The sequence below is a fragment of the Metopolophium dirhodum genome, chromosome 1 (genome assembly GCF_019925205.1).
Source record: "Metopolophium dirhodum isolate CAU chromosome 1, ASM1992520v1, whole genome shotgun sequence".
In the NCBI taxonomy this organism is placed as follows: Eukaryota; Metazoa; Arthropoda; class Insecta; order Hemiptera; family Aphididae; genus Metopolophium; species Metopolophium dirhodum.
Window position 1 is genome coordinate 61,452,049 of NC_083560.1, and position 14,386 is coordinate 61,466,434.

Consider the following 14,386-nt stretch of genomic DNA (forward strand, 5'->3'; position numbering starts at 1 on the left):
ATTACCACCTATATACAAGCGATATAGGATGGTTTCTGATTTATTTATTGCTATGTTTAGATAATAATGGACGGTATATATATATACGCGCGTGAGGCACAATATATAGGCCCGGGCAGAAGTTTTTATTTTATACGCGCCACGTCCATCAATGTGGTAAAAATAATAATATACAACACGCGTTGTACACTTGTGAGCTGTCGTGTAACAACATGGACCTCAGATACGGTAGATATATAATAATAAAATAATATAGTCTGCTACAGGAAACAGAGCACGCGGAATATAAAGAGAAAAAACTTTTACGATATTGTAATTCTTCCGCACGTATACACACATAAGTGTATTATAATATAATATGTGTGTGTAAACTATATTATAGAATCGGTCTAAGGCCGTCCTTATACATAATATATGCCGTCTATATGCATTACACTACGAACTTTTAAAATATGAACGAACCGTATTTTCGTGTGTACTATATATAGACCACGGCGGGATCGCGTCGAAATAATATCCTGTCCCCTCGTGTGTCTCGTGACTCGTAAGAATTAAAATCTTTTTTTAAGAATTCTTACTTGACGCGATATCGTGCGTTCGAGACCCTACAGACATTAAGTTGTTCACATATTATGGCCGTCTATATACTCGTATATCCGTATATTTTATTACTACGACGCTACATGTGTGCGCAGAAATTTTAATCAGTGCGCTCAAAACGTAATAGACTATGTAACTTTAATTTCAACTCATCTATTTTATATTTGTCTTCTAGTTTTATATTATATTAGTACAATGTTTATTTATTTGAAGAACGTCCCACAGCGCCTGCCTGCAATATCCTTAAATGATTATTATATTTTATTGTGAAAAATATAATCGTAGACTCGTGTAATAGTTATAATTGGGCCTTATCGTGATTATAAATTTCACAATAATTTATTATATCATCGTATAATATATTATTTATTTTATGTTAATGCATAGTAATCAGATGTTGAAGTACGTCCATAAAATCGTCCGTAGAGCCATAAAATGCGAGTAATTAAATATACGTGTTTATCTATGTTAAACCTACTGTCGCACTCGATGCTCGAATATCTTCTGAATATACAAAACTGTATGATCGTGTGGATGTCTTAGATTATTTTTTAATTTATCGTGGAAATTATTGCAATTTTGAATTTTCTACTAAAAACATTGGTAGAAACTCGGTCATTTTGTACCTAGCCATTTTATTTAGAAATCTCAACTTCCAGCTATACCTAAATCTACGATTTTTTTTCAACTGAATTCCACCGTTGAATCAGATTAATCGTGAAATAAATATTATACTGATTTGCAGTTTGTCATACATTTTTAGATTCTGAGTGAAACGATGAATGTATTGATTTTACAATGATGTGTGTTTTTTTTTTTATTTTTTTTTTTATTTTTTTTTTTATTTTTTTATTTTTGTGTCTGTGTACACGATAAGTAGTCGAAATAATGCTCCGATTTTCGACTTCAGTATCTTGTTCGATGGGAAAGTGAATATCGTTGGTGCATTGGGGAGGTCAAAATTTTAATTTCCCAGTAGTTTTCAAAAGCGATGTGAAAAACAAAAGAAAAATTAAGGAAAAACGGGAATTTTTACGCAAAATCGATTTTTAACAAAATCGATTTTGGTTATTGGTGTAACTCTAAAACAAATGACCGTAGATGCATGAAATTTTCACTGGTTGTTTATATTTGCATTTTCTATACACCATAAAATTTACAAAATATTTTGACTCTTTTTGAGCTGTTTACGGCCATTGTTAGTTTTAAATTTTTTTAGTTTTTTTTTCTATAAATATCAATAAAATTTTATCTGTTGAGTAAAAAAGCTTGAAAATTTAATAGAAGGCTCCCAGGTTATTGTTTCAAAGGCAGATGAAAAAAATTAAAAATCCTTAGTCACAGTTTTTAATTATAAGCATTTAAAGTTCAAATTTTGACAAAATACGGAAAAATCACGAAAAATAGCAAATTATTTTGAGTTGAGAATTCATAAAAATTTTTCTTTTTAAATCTAAGATTTGAAAATGTAATATAAGATTACTCATAAGTTTGTCTACCTTTATCAAAAAAAAAATGTCTAGAAGAAACTTAAATTAAATTTTTATGAGCGTCTGAAATTTATATTTTTACAACATTTGATATTTACTCGATTTCTTATGTAACAATTTTCTTATTTTATTTTAATTAAAAAACGAATGACTGTAGATACTTTAAAATTTCACTGAATGTTTATATTAGCATTTTCTATACACCATAAAATGTTGAAAATATTTTGACTCTTTTTGAGCTGTTTACGGACATTGTCATTTTTCAATTTTTTTAGTTTTTTTTTCTATAAATATCAATAAATTTTTATTTGTTGGGTAAAAAAGCGTGAAAATTTAATATTAGACTCCTGATATATCGTTTTAATAGCAGTTGAAAAATATTAAAAATACATAAGCACAATTTTTTTTTATAAGCATTTAAAGTTCAAATTTTGACAACATTTATCAAATTTATAATTTATTAATTATTTTGTGGTTAAAAATTTATAAAATGTTTAACTTTTATGGCTAAGGATTGAAAATTTAAAACAAGGCTCCACGTAAATAGGTTATATATAAATTACTTTATTCACAATAATATCATCAAATATACTTGGTAATATCATAGGCTGACTGACCGTTTTCGCTCAGAATCGTTTTTCTTATACAATGATATTATATCATTGAATTCAAATTTAACACCATCCATTACAGTGACCCACTTGTAACCTACTGTACAGCAGAGCGACATCCACTTACCCACCTTTTTTTCACTTTTTCGCCTACAGGTTTTTGAAACGATTTGGGCTGTTTTGGATGGATAGAAAAAGAGCTCACGTTCGAACATAATCTAACCGGAGATACTGTACAACAGTATGGTCAAAACTAAGACCCCTATGTAGTGATTGACACCCCCTTCGTAAAATAAACAAAAATCTGTAAACATTTAACCAGTCTTAATTTAAGTTTTCCATTCCTGTGCACCCGTCGCATTAGATGACACTCTTCTTCAGAATGTTAATCCGTAGGAATGTACGTGCTCACTCCCCACACTTTGTCCCTGCACTGATCTTAATCTATAAAGATAATACCTATAAATTGGTACACTACTAGGGCGCTTCACTCAATATGGTTCACCTAGTGTGCGATTACGAAAATAATATTGCAATAATACAATACGCTGTATGAAATTATGTGTTTAGCTTACACCAATGCACCGTTATAATGACGCAAGCCGTTTACGAAAAAACCAATTTCTTATTAAAAACGATAAAACTCGTCCACTAATAGAATATAGAAATAATTATTAATGATGTTATGATATTATTTTAATGATAATATAATATATTATATTAAGTATATTAGGTTTATATCTCAAAAAATAATTAAGAATATACTATTCGGAAAAAATAATATTAAAATCATTCACGCGCTTTGCCGCTTTGGTTGTTTAAAAAAAAAGTTTATCAATCGCTGAACGGCTTTAAAATATGATTAAGACGAATGAAAAAAATAATTATGATGTTCACAAATTATAATGGCTTTACACGCATGTATATACTACAACTCTCGGATAACGTTATTTTATCAATGTATTTATCAAACAAATTCAAAAAAACAAACAACAATATATTATATTATTATAAGATAAATAATTTATTCTATATTATTCATTCCTATAATAATATTATACATAATATATTATTGTACACGTCATCACTTATCAATGAACTCATTAAGCCAGCCAACTGTTGAAGTACGAATGTATGAACCTTTGGCAATATTTCAATTATCACTTCTGAAATTTCTGAAATAAAACGTTGCGAGTTGAACGCTAAATCCAACACGGTCGTTGGATCTAAATATTGATATAATATTCATTAATATCCATTAAAGTAACGATTAACCAATTATTACAATATTGATGATTACGTAGGGTATATTGGCGCAATTAGGTACCTTTGAATTATTATAACATCATAATAATAATACTATTGAACGCATCGACTCAATGTCAATAGGTAACAATAATATAATAATATTATTATTGAACGGGGGTTACGATGAGCAAATAGCCGCGGTTTTTTTGCGATAAATCGATCGGTCGAATTCGCATACATTGCGTAATATTAATATTATATTATGCATATTAGGTGATACGTAAAATATTAATAGATAGATATACCTACCTAGCCGAATCGATATAAATATTCAGTTATTATCGTTTGTTTATTTTTACCGGCTGGTCGGAAAATGTAAATAATAATATTATTGTACAGCACAACGGTTGATGACCTTCCGTGCGTGTGTAAAACAGTGTCATATTATACGTACATACAGCGCGTGTTTTAGTAGTCGTCGTAGATTTAATTTCCTGCGGCAGGAGCGTAGTAAATATTTTAGTTTTAAAGAAACTGTAATAATATGGCTAGCTGCAGGAGTGGCGCGGCGCGGGAGTGACGTGCAGGATGTGGGGTCGCGGTGAGCAGGCGGAGGTGTCTCGATTTAGTCGACTGCAACAGCAGCTGCAGTGCTAGCACAGTAGTAGGTACACAGACCGAACGAATATGTCATTATTGTACACACATAACATAATAATATTAATGCCATAATATATTATGTAGATACGTTTAAGAAAATTATGTTTATTTGGCGATAATATAATAAGTTATCTACATATATTATGGCACGTTTTTTAATAAGAAATTGATAGCTTTATATTATGAGTACAGCGTGTATTTATCATGTCATTATCGCACAATGTCCCTACACAACCATCGGATTCTACAATATAATAGAAACATAAAATCGTATATAATACGTCATAATAATATTATTATTTATTATCATAGTAGTGACCCACACACACATGCCCACGTCTAAAAGCGCATTCGTATTCGAATGTTGATCTCAAAACGTGAGTACCTATCGACACATGTGAAAAGCAAAAAATAACGTTAAGTTAGGACGTCGTCTTCAATGAGTCTATATATTTGTATACTTATAGTGCATTAGTTCATAATCGTTTTCTGCATCTATTTCCTCGAATGTTATTATAATAATATATAATAGCCATATTAAAAGCCCTTGGTACGAAATTGTATACATTATAGATTATATAGGTAGTAATAATGTCTTAGGTATATAGATACTACTATAAGTTATAAGTCACAAAACACAAGTCTTAGGTATATGCATACTAAAGTGTATACAAAAATTACACAACTATATAAATAATAATATAATATTAAGTTAATACAAAGCAGGTGGTAGCATAATATATTTAGATAACAGATAATATTTTAGTATGTATACACCTAAGAATTATGTTTTTTGATTTATAACTTATAACACAGTATATTATCATCATGACGTATACATAATATTGTGTTCATATTTATATTTTTATTTTATACACTTAACAATTAATTATTATTTTCATTATGATATATTAGTATATTTTGTCATAGGTACAAGGTGATTACTAATTAAGAGTAGAGTATACATGTGTTCACATTTGTATTTATATTTATAATTCTGGGCTTTTTTCCGTTAGGTTTTTTTTTCTGGGCTTTTTTCCATGGGCTTTTTTCTTTCTACCAGTAATAATAGTACCGATAAGTTATTATTGCTATTTCCTGAAACTAAGTTTATGTTTTCATGATATTTGTGTCACGCCGGTATTTCGTTACGTCTTAACGTAAAAATTTGCATAATATGTGGGAAAATACTCAAAATAGTTTTCTTCGTGAACATTTTGTGATTTCTCACTGAACAGTTCAAATTAGAGAATATTATATTATAATTTATTATTATAAGCATTCAAATTTACGTAGAGCCTTAATCTATTTTGCAACCCACGTTATTATTTTTTTTGTTAATGATTTGAACTGTCGAGGTTTACAAAAAAAAGAATTACAAACCATCAAATGGTTAAAAAATGTAAATATCGTATAATACCTTTGAATCAAAATAATTAAAAAGGTGGGTAAGTGGATGTCGCTCTGCTGTACAGTAGATTACAAGTGGGTCACTGTAATGGATGGTGTTAAATTTGAATTCAATGATATAATATCATTGTATAAGAAAAACGATTCTGAGTGAAAACGGTCAGTCAGCCTATGATATTACCAAGTATATTTGATGATATTATTGTGAATTAAGTAATTTATAAATAACCTATTTACGTGGAGCCTTGGCAATAAAAGTTGAACATTTTATAAATTTTTAACTACAAAATAATTACTAAATTATAAATTTGATAAATTTTGTCAAAATTTGAATTTTAAATGCTTATAAAAAAAAATTGTGCCTATGTAGTTTTAATATTTTTCAACTATTGTTGTAACAATATATCAGGAGCCTTGCATTAAATGTTCACGTTTTTTTACCCAATAAATAAAATTTTATTGATATTTATAGAAAAAAAACTAAAAAAAATTAAAACTGACAATGTTCGTAAACAGCTCAAAAAGAGTCAAATTATTTTCAAAATTGTATGGTGTATATAAAATTCTAATATAAACATTCAGTGAAATTTTCAAGTATCTATAGTCATACGTTTTTTATGACAACAAAATAAGAAAATCGTTACATGAGAAATCGAGTGAATATCAAATGTTGTAAAAATATGAATTTCAAACGCTCATAAAAATTTAATTTGACTTTCTCGTAGACATTTTTTTTTTAAAGGTAGACAAACTTATGAATAATCTTGTATTACATTTTCAAATCTTAGATTTAAAAAGAAAAATTTTTATGAATTCTCAACTCAAAATAATTTGCTAATTTTCGTGATTTTTCTATATTTTGTCAAGATTTGAACTTTAAATGCTTATAAATAAAAACTTTGACTAAGGATTTTTGATTTTTTCATCTGCCTTTGAAACAATAACCTAAGAGCCTTCTACTAAATTTTCAAGCTTTTTTAACCAACAAATAAAATTTTATTGATATTTATAGAAAAAAAACTAAAAAAAATGGAAACTGAAAATGTCCATAAACAGCTCAAAATAAGTCAAAATATTTGGAATTTGTTATGGTATATAGAAAATGCTTATATAAACATTCAGTCAACATTTCATGTACCTACGATCATTTGTTTTAGAGTTGCACCAAAAACCAAAATCGATTTTCTCAAAAACAGATTTTGCGTAAAAATTCCCGTTTTCCTTAATTTTTCTTTTGTTTTTCACGTCGCTTTTGAAAACTACTGAGAAATTTTTACTTTTGACCCCCCCAAAGTACCAACTTGATTCACTTTCCTATCAGAAAAGTTACTGTTGACGAAAATCCAAGCACTTTTACTGTCCTATAAAAAGTGATGACCGGCACAAAAAAAAAAAAATAAATAAATAAATAAAAATTAAAAAAAAAAAACACACATCATTGTAAAACCAATACATTCATCGCTTCGCTCAGAATCTTAAATGTTGAATTTTTAGCAAACTATGCGTGAAGTCGTGTACATTAATTTACTACCGCGGTGAATTTTTGAATTGATCAAAATACCTACCACAATCTTACAATAAATATATTATGATACATTAAATCCATTATAGTCATCACCCTATAGACGATAATCACGCAAAAAAATTATTATTACACACATTATATATTTTTAGGAATAGTGTATAGAATTATTATGAAGACAATACGCGCATAATCGGTTGAATATACGAGTTCTGAGATGAATGCAATGCATTTTAAGCAAACAATATTAGTTCATCACCGCTATTTCACTTTCGTAAATTTCACTTGAGCACACAAAAGTTCAATTTGTTACTTTTTTTCTTATAGAACGGGTCTTCGATATTAATTTTCTGTTTGGACAGATATATCGACGTTAAATGGTAATTGATTAAGCAATCTTGTATCTAACTATTAGTATTTTTTTTTTATGCATAAATACATGTTAATTCGTAAGTCCGATTTTAAACTATAGGGACATAATGTAGAAAATAGTCAACAGAGATTAAAACATACATAATAATTTATATGCGTTTCAAAATCCGAACACGCGTGTGATGTTGCAGGTATATGCATCAGGTTTATAACCGAACACTGCACGTGTACCGGTATTCACATTTTATATAAACAACCAGAATACCAGATTATATACTATATACATCTACATAGGTGCATAGGTACTTATTAATATTTAAAAACCTCTCTGTGGGATTCAACTGGTGTTTGAGGGGGGGAAACGAGTTTGGCTTATGAAAATATTACCTATACTCAACAGCGTTTTATTATTATAGCAGGCAAGTATAATATATTTGGAAATTATTTTCTATATATTACAATCCAAACACGCGACTGCAAATGGGGACAAATGGGGGCTAGTCGAAATAGATTTTATATCAGTGATCAGTGTTCTGCATAATATGCATATTATACCATAGTAAATTATTATTACAATATTATTATATATCTTGTTGATTAGTCGGCCTAACGTTTCGGAACGACAACCGGTTTAGTCGACGAATTTACACCGTTGCGGTGTGATGTTTGGCATAATATATTATAATTATAATATTATAGTGGACAGTGGTGGCAGGATCAATTTTTTTAGTCCCATTTCGTACGGGGCCGGGAGGACAGGGATGTTTCCCGTAGTATAGTACCATTACACTGCAAGATACCTCTACCGAAGTCAATATTAGGTGCGCGAATGTTAAATTTGTAAGTTTTTCGTACACTAAAATATAAACGACCGACACACAATATAAAAAGGTTTCGAAAGACCGCGCGAGTGTTTCAGCTGCAGGTGCACGTTTTAATAATATATATATATATAGGTCCTCGGCGGCGCAGCGGGGACCGCAACATAATAAAATATAATAGGCATAGCTATAATAATATTAAACATGCTTGTTTCGAAATTTTGTTACGGGGCGAGTACGTTCAAATATTATTATTATTATTTTTTTTTTATATATATATATAAAACAACGCGTATGATATACCATTTGCTGCAGAGTATATATATAATAAAAATCCGATGCGCTCGTCGTTATATACATCACTAAGTACAATATGTAGTATGGTAACAATAGAACGTTTTTGACTGCAGCCAAACGATGTACCTGTACAATATATAAATATATAATATTAATACGTATTATATAATATTATTATGGTGTGTATATATATATATATATATATTATAAATACGCAATTTCGCGTCTTTTTAAAATATCCAGGTAGTCGTTAGACGACGATGACGACGACAGTACACATATGTATGTATTATAATATGTTCACCCTTTGCACGTGTGCCTAAATACTTTATCGCTGGGTGGTATCGTTCGTAGAACTCGCCCTCGACGCGATTGCCGAACTCTCGTCCTGAGGCCTACGTATAACGACCTCGGCTTAGGTACATAAAATATGATCTTATGATATTATCATGTCTTATGTACACACATCGATATACGACGACCGATTCCCTCCACCCCACATAATACTTAGGCCGAATATACGGACACGCATTATATATTGTATTAGTATCATCTGTGTATAGATGTCATTATATATGTATATGATGTATGTTGGGTATATTATTTTTATGTGCACTCGTGGCGATAATTTTTAACGATTTCGAAATCGGTTTTGTATATATATACAAACGCTCAGAGTCCTTATGCCATGTACTCTATCGATAATTTATTAGCGTTATTATGTTTAATATGTATACCATATCGCAGTATGGGGTACCATTGAGGGTAGTTTTCCTGGTATCGAGGCATATATAAGTTATATTCGGAATACACTCGCTACATGTATATGTGGTGCAATATATTATATTGTATCAAATATATAGACACATAAAATAAAACAGAATCATCTGTCGAAATAAATATGAACGTTTTATGTCGGCCATCGGGAGAAAAAATGGTTTTGACCATTAAGATCTCATGGAATATAACGTTAGACAAAAGTGCCAAAATCCCAGATGTCAGATGCTATTATTACCCATAATTATGATATATTTTAGATAAATAGTACTTTCCTATTATTTTAAATATTTTTAAACACATGAAATATAATTTAAATATTAACTGTAGTATTATCATATAAAGTATTAATATTGGTATAAATACCTAATATATATTTTTTTTATATTTGTTATTTTTGACATTATTATAATATATAGTTTTATATGGGGACTTATGTCCTACCAACTGATTTTGAAGCAAATTATATTTACTTTTTACACCTTTGGCCCTTTATAACCAAATATAAACAGATGTAAATAACTAAATAGATTACTACAGAAACTACTGCACTCCTAACCTAATCCAAACTGTTGGAATTACCAAAACAGGTGATGTTTGAACTGCACTCAGGTTCAAAAAAGATAATGTTAGAATTTCACTCTTGTTAAAACCAAGTAATGTTCGAACTGCACTTGATCAAATCATTTCATAGGACTTTTATAAATATTAGTTTTATCTGAATATTGTATGTGTCAACAGTGTTGATTGATATAGTATTGAAACTACGTTATTAAAAGATGTAATTAATTTAGAAATAAACGTGGCTAAATAAATATTTTATATTATTATTTTTGAAAATTGTAACTTACGTTGTAGTATTTAAATATAAGCTATTTACTATTACCTAATTAATTTTTAAAACAAAAGTTATTATTGTTTATTGATTTTGACAAAATTAACATATTTATTATTACTATTTTTAAACTGTAGCTATATAATATTATATCTAATTATTATAATACTAAAAAAACAATTACCTAACTTTAGATATAGAAAATACAAACTATTCTTTTGACCGTTGACTGATATTTTTTTTCAAATAAGATTTTTGTAATTTATTGAGTGAATATTCAAAACATTACCTATTTTGAGCATGTTAGAAATTCTACAAAAAAAGTACAATTCAAACTTATTACTCCTATGAATATGACAATCACTCACTCAATATGCTCAATTGTGTTTTACCGGTGAATACAACCCTATAATAATACAACTATACAAAGTTTTTTCGGACATTTTGAATAGGCCCTATTAAAAGGGTTGAGCTAAATTTAAAATATAAAATAAAGTAACTATAACATTAATGTATAATATAAAATAAAAGCCTTAGGACGGTTTTTTTTTTACACTTACACATCTTGCCCTTATCTGCTTACGAGTTCGTTTCATCGTCGTAATAGGTTAGGTACGGTACACTATATAAATCCATAAATCAAGGTGACGTGTATCCGTGTGTACAATAATAATGTAAAGTTATGCGTGACTTTGTTAGATATATAGTCATTCGGAAAAAATATATGTACATGTCCCCATAGGTATACAGCACGTGACTATACGTCGTCGGAATATCAATGCACAGGGTGTTTGTTGTACACAAAGCGCGTTTAAGTTCGAAACGAAACGGAGATTTACCGTCACCAAAATGCAAAGGAGAACACAATAACACGATACTATTGTTTATTATCCTCAAAGCTGGGCAAGTCAAGCAATTTTTTAACTACCTAGTTATAGTTAAGTTATCCTAAAATAAAAAAAGAACTAAGGAAATTAAAAGAAAAATCTGTTTTTTTTTAAATTGATATACAGACTGGAGAGACTGGACTGGACTTTGAAAAAATCTATTTCTCTATTTTTTTTTTTTTTTGGTAAAATTCACTCAGTGTGTATTGTTTGTACTTTGTAGTTCCTATTCCCTATTCAATTAGAAAATTTAATTTTGGTGGGTGCTGGTTACTGGTTAAACGCTCGGACATATTAGGTGATACTGCAAATACACTGTAAACTATGGTGAACAATTCTCCAAGTATACCCTCACAAGCCATAAATAAAATTGGTCGCTAACTATCACTAGTTACTACGTATACGGCATACACAGAGTTTACATAAATGTTCTTAAGCTTTTTCAAATTTCACAAAATTTAACATTGAGTATGACGTCATGTATACAAGGTTATCTATTTAATTGTCTTCATTTAATATTCCTAAAAGATTTAATTATTTTTACATACTATGATGACATAGCAATTTTTGAAAAAAGTATTTTTACAATTTTTTTATCGTAATATTTTTACATTTTTGGATGTTTTCTTTCAATAAACATTTTAAATTTAATATCCTAAGTAAAATATTTTTTGTTGCACTCCAGCACATTTAAATTGAATTTCAAACGAGTAGTAATTGAGTTATAACTACATATAAAATTATATCTTAGCATTTAAGCATTTAACTAAAAATAATTTCAAAACAGTTGAGACTTTTCGAAATAATGAGTGTAGACACATAATTGAATCACTTTACAAGTATTTATATTATACATATTACGCTTATAACCGTTTTGGTACCGAGCAAAGTATATGATAAGAATATCTTTTATAAGTAATTATAATAAATATTATAATACTTAAAATACCTACTTCAAGGTTTATTACTACATTGGTTCATTTAAATATGTTAAAATATCCATAACATATCACAGAACACAAAAAAATAATAAACACCTTACAAAATTACAATTTTTTTTAAGGAATACCTAAAAACTTATAGATAAAGTATCCAGAATATTATATAAAATACTTTCGAAAAGTGTTAAAAAAGTATTCTAAATACCAACTAGATACCCAAAAATTGAAGTATTTCGCTAATTTATCCCACCAAAAGTATTCAAGCCCCAAAAGATAAAATAGATATTAATGTATTATTAATTTAAATAATATTTAAACATTTTAAATGTAATTTATTAGTTTGATATTAAAAAATAATATATATATTATATTATATGGCTAGAGGTACCGGTAAACTGTTTTTCTATTAACATGATCGATGTGTACGTGCATACTTATCTAAAAAAATATTTCTTGCCAATTATATTTGTATACTTAGTATTAATGTATTATAATTTTAAATTTAAATAGGAATGGTGAAGTCTTATCATTGTTTTCTCATACTATATTATAATCATTCAACGGTTAATTCTAATTAACCATATTTCGTTTGATATTATATAGGTCGACGACGTTGACCTTTCTTATAACTTTCTATTAGAACATTATTCTTAAAGGACATGCAATTTATGAAGTGATATACATTTGGTGTCAGCTGTATAATGTTATAGAATACATTTTTAAATCAAAAGCTTACGTCTTAAGACGATGTCAGAGCAACATTTGTTTTCTCTCTCTGACCCATGCGCAACATATCAAATTCACGTTTAGCAGAACCAACCCTGTGTCGTTACTTTCAGTGTTAGTGTAAATTCAAAAATTATCAAACTTTAAGTTAAGAACATTACCTGTCTCGCTATGTTCGTTTTTTTAACGATATTTTAATTTGTATGCAATTTATAAATATTTTTAAATTGTAATAAATATATTCACCATCATAACTTACATACAAATTAAAATATCATAAAATAGCCAACGTATAGTGATTTTGGTAATGTTCTTAACTTAAAGTTTGATAATAGGTGAATTCACTCTTATATTATTAATGTAGCGACACAGTGTTAGTTCTGCTGAACATAAATTTGGTATGTTGTGCGTGTGTAGGAGAGAGAAAACAATTAGCGTGCTAATATCCTCTTGAATCATTATTGTAATAAATTAAAAATCAACATGAGACGTTCGACAATAATATTACAAAATCGAATACACAATATTGAATATTGTTAACATAAATAATGAAAAAATATGTTGTTTATGTAGTATACTAATTATTTATTAATTATGACCTACTACACAACAAACATTTTCATAGTTTACGAAAGACTTCAATACAATATACGACATTATGTATACCTATTGATTTTTTAACTGCAATCAATTTTCGGCTTTATTTGATTTCCACGTTATGCACAATTAACACCAGCAGGGATATCACGGATCTTTTCTTATCGGATAGTTAAGAGGAAAGAAATATACAAGTAATAATTCTTCTCGTGGTTTCTCCAAAAATCAATAATTATTAGTAAAAAAATTAGTGGGTAAGTACAATATAATTGCGTATAACACATGCGTTAGCGCGTTAGTATACATTAGTTTTTTAAATTCCGAAATTTGTTTGATGTTTTTAATTTTTTTATTAAATACTATTAATGAGTAGGTACTTTTGATCAGATTTTCAAACGATCGAAAACATATTTTCATACAACGCGCGTACAAAATTATTATTTTTAGTAGGTAGGTCGTAACTCGTAGGTGCTTATACTGAAAACAAACAAATATTTTCGTAAAATAGCCAAAATAAATTTATCTACTCGGCAACACCTTATCACAATATTAAAAATATTATTTTATTATAATATTATAGGCATTATTTGTA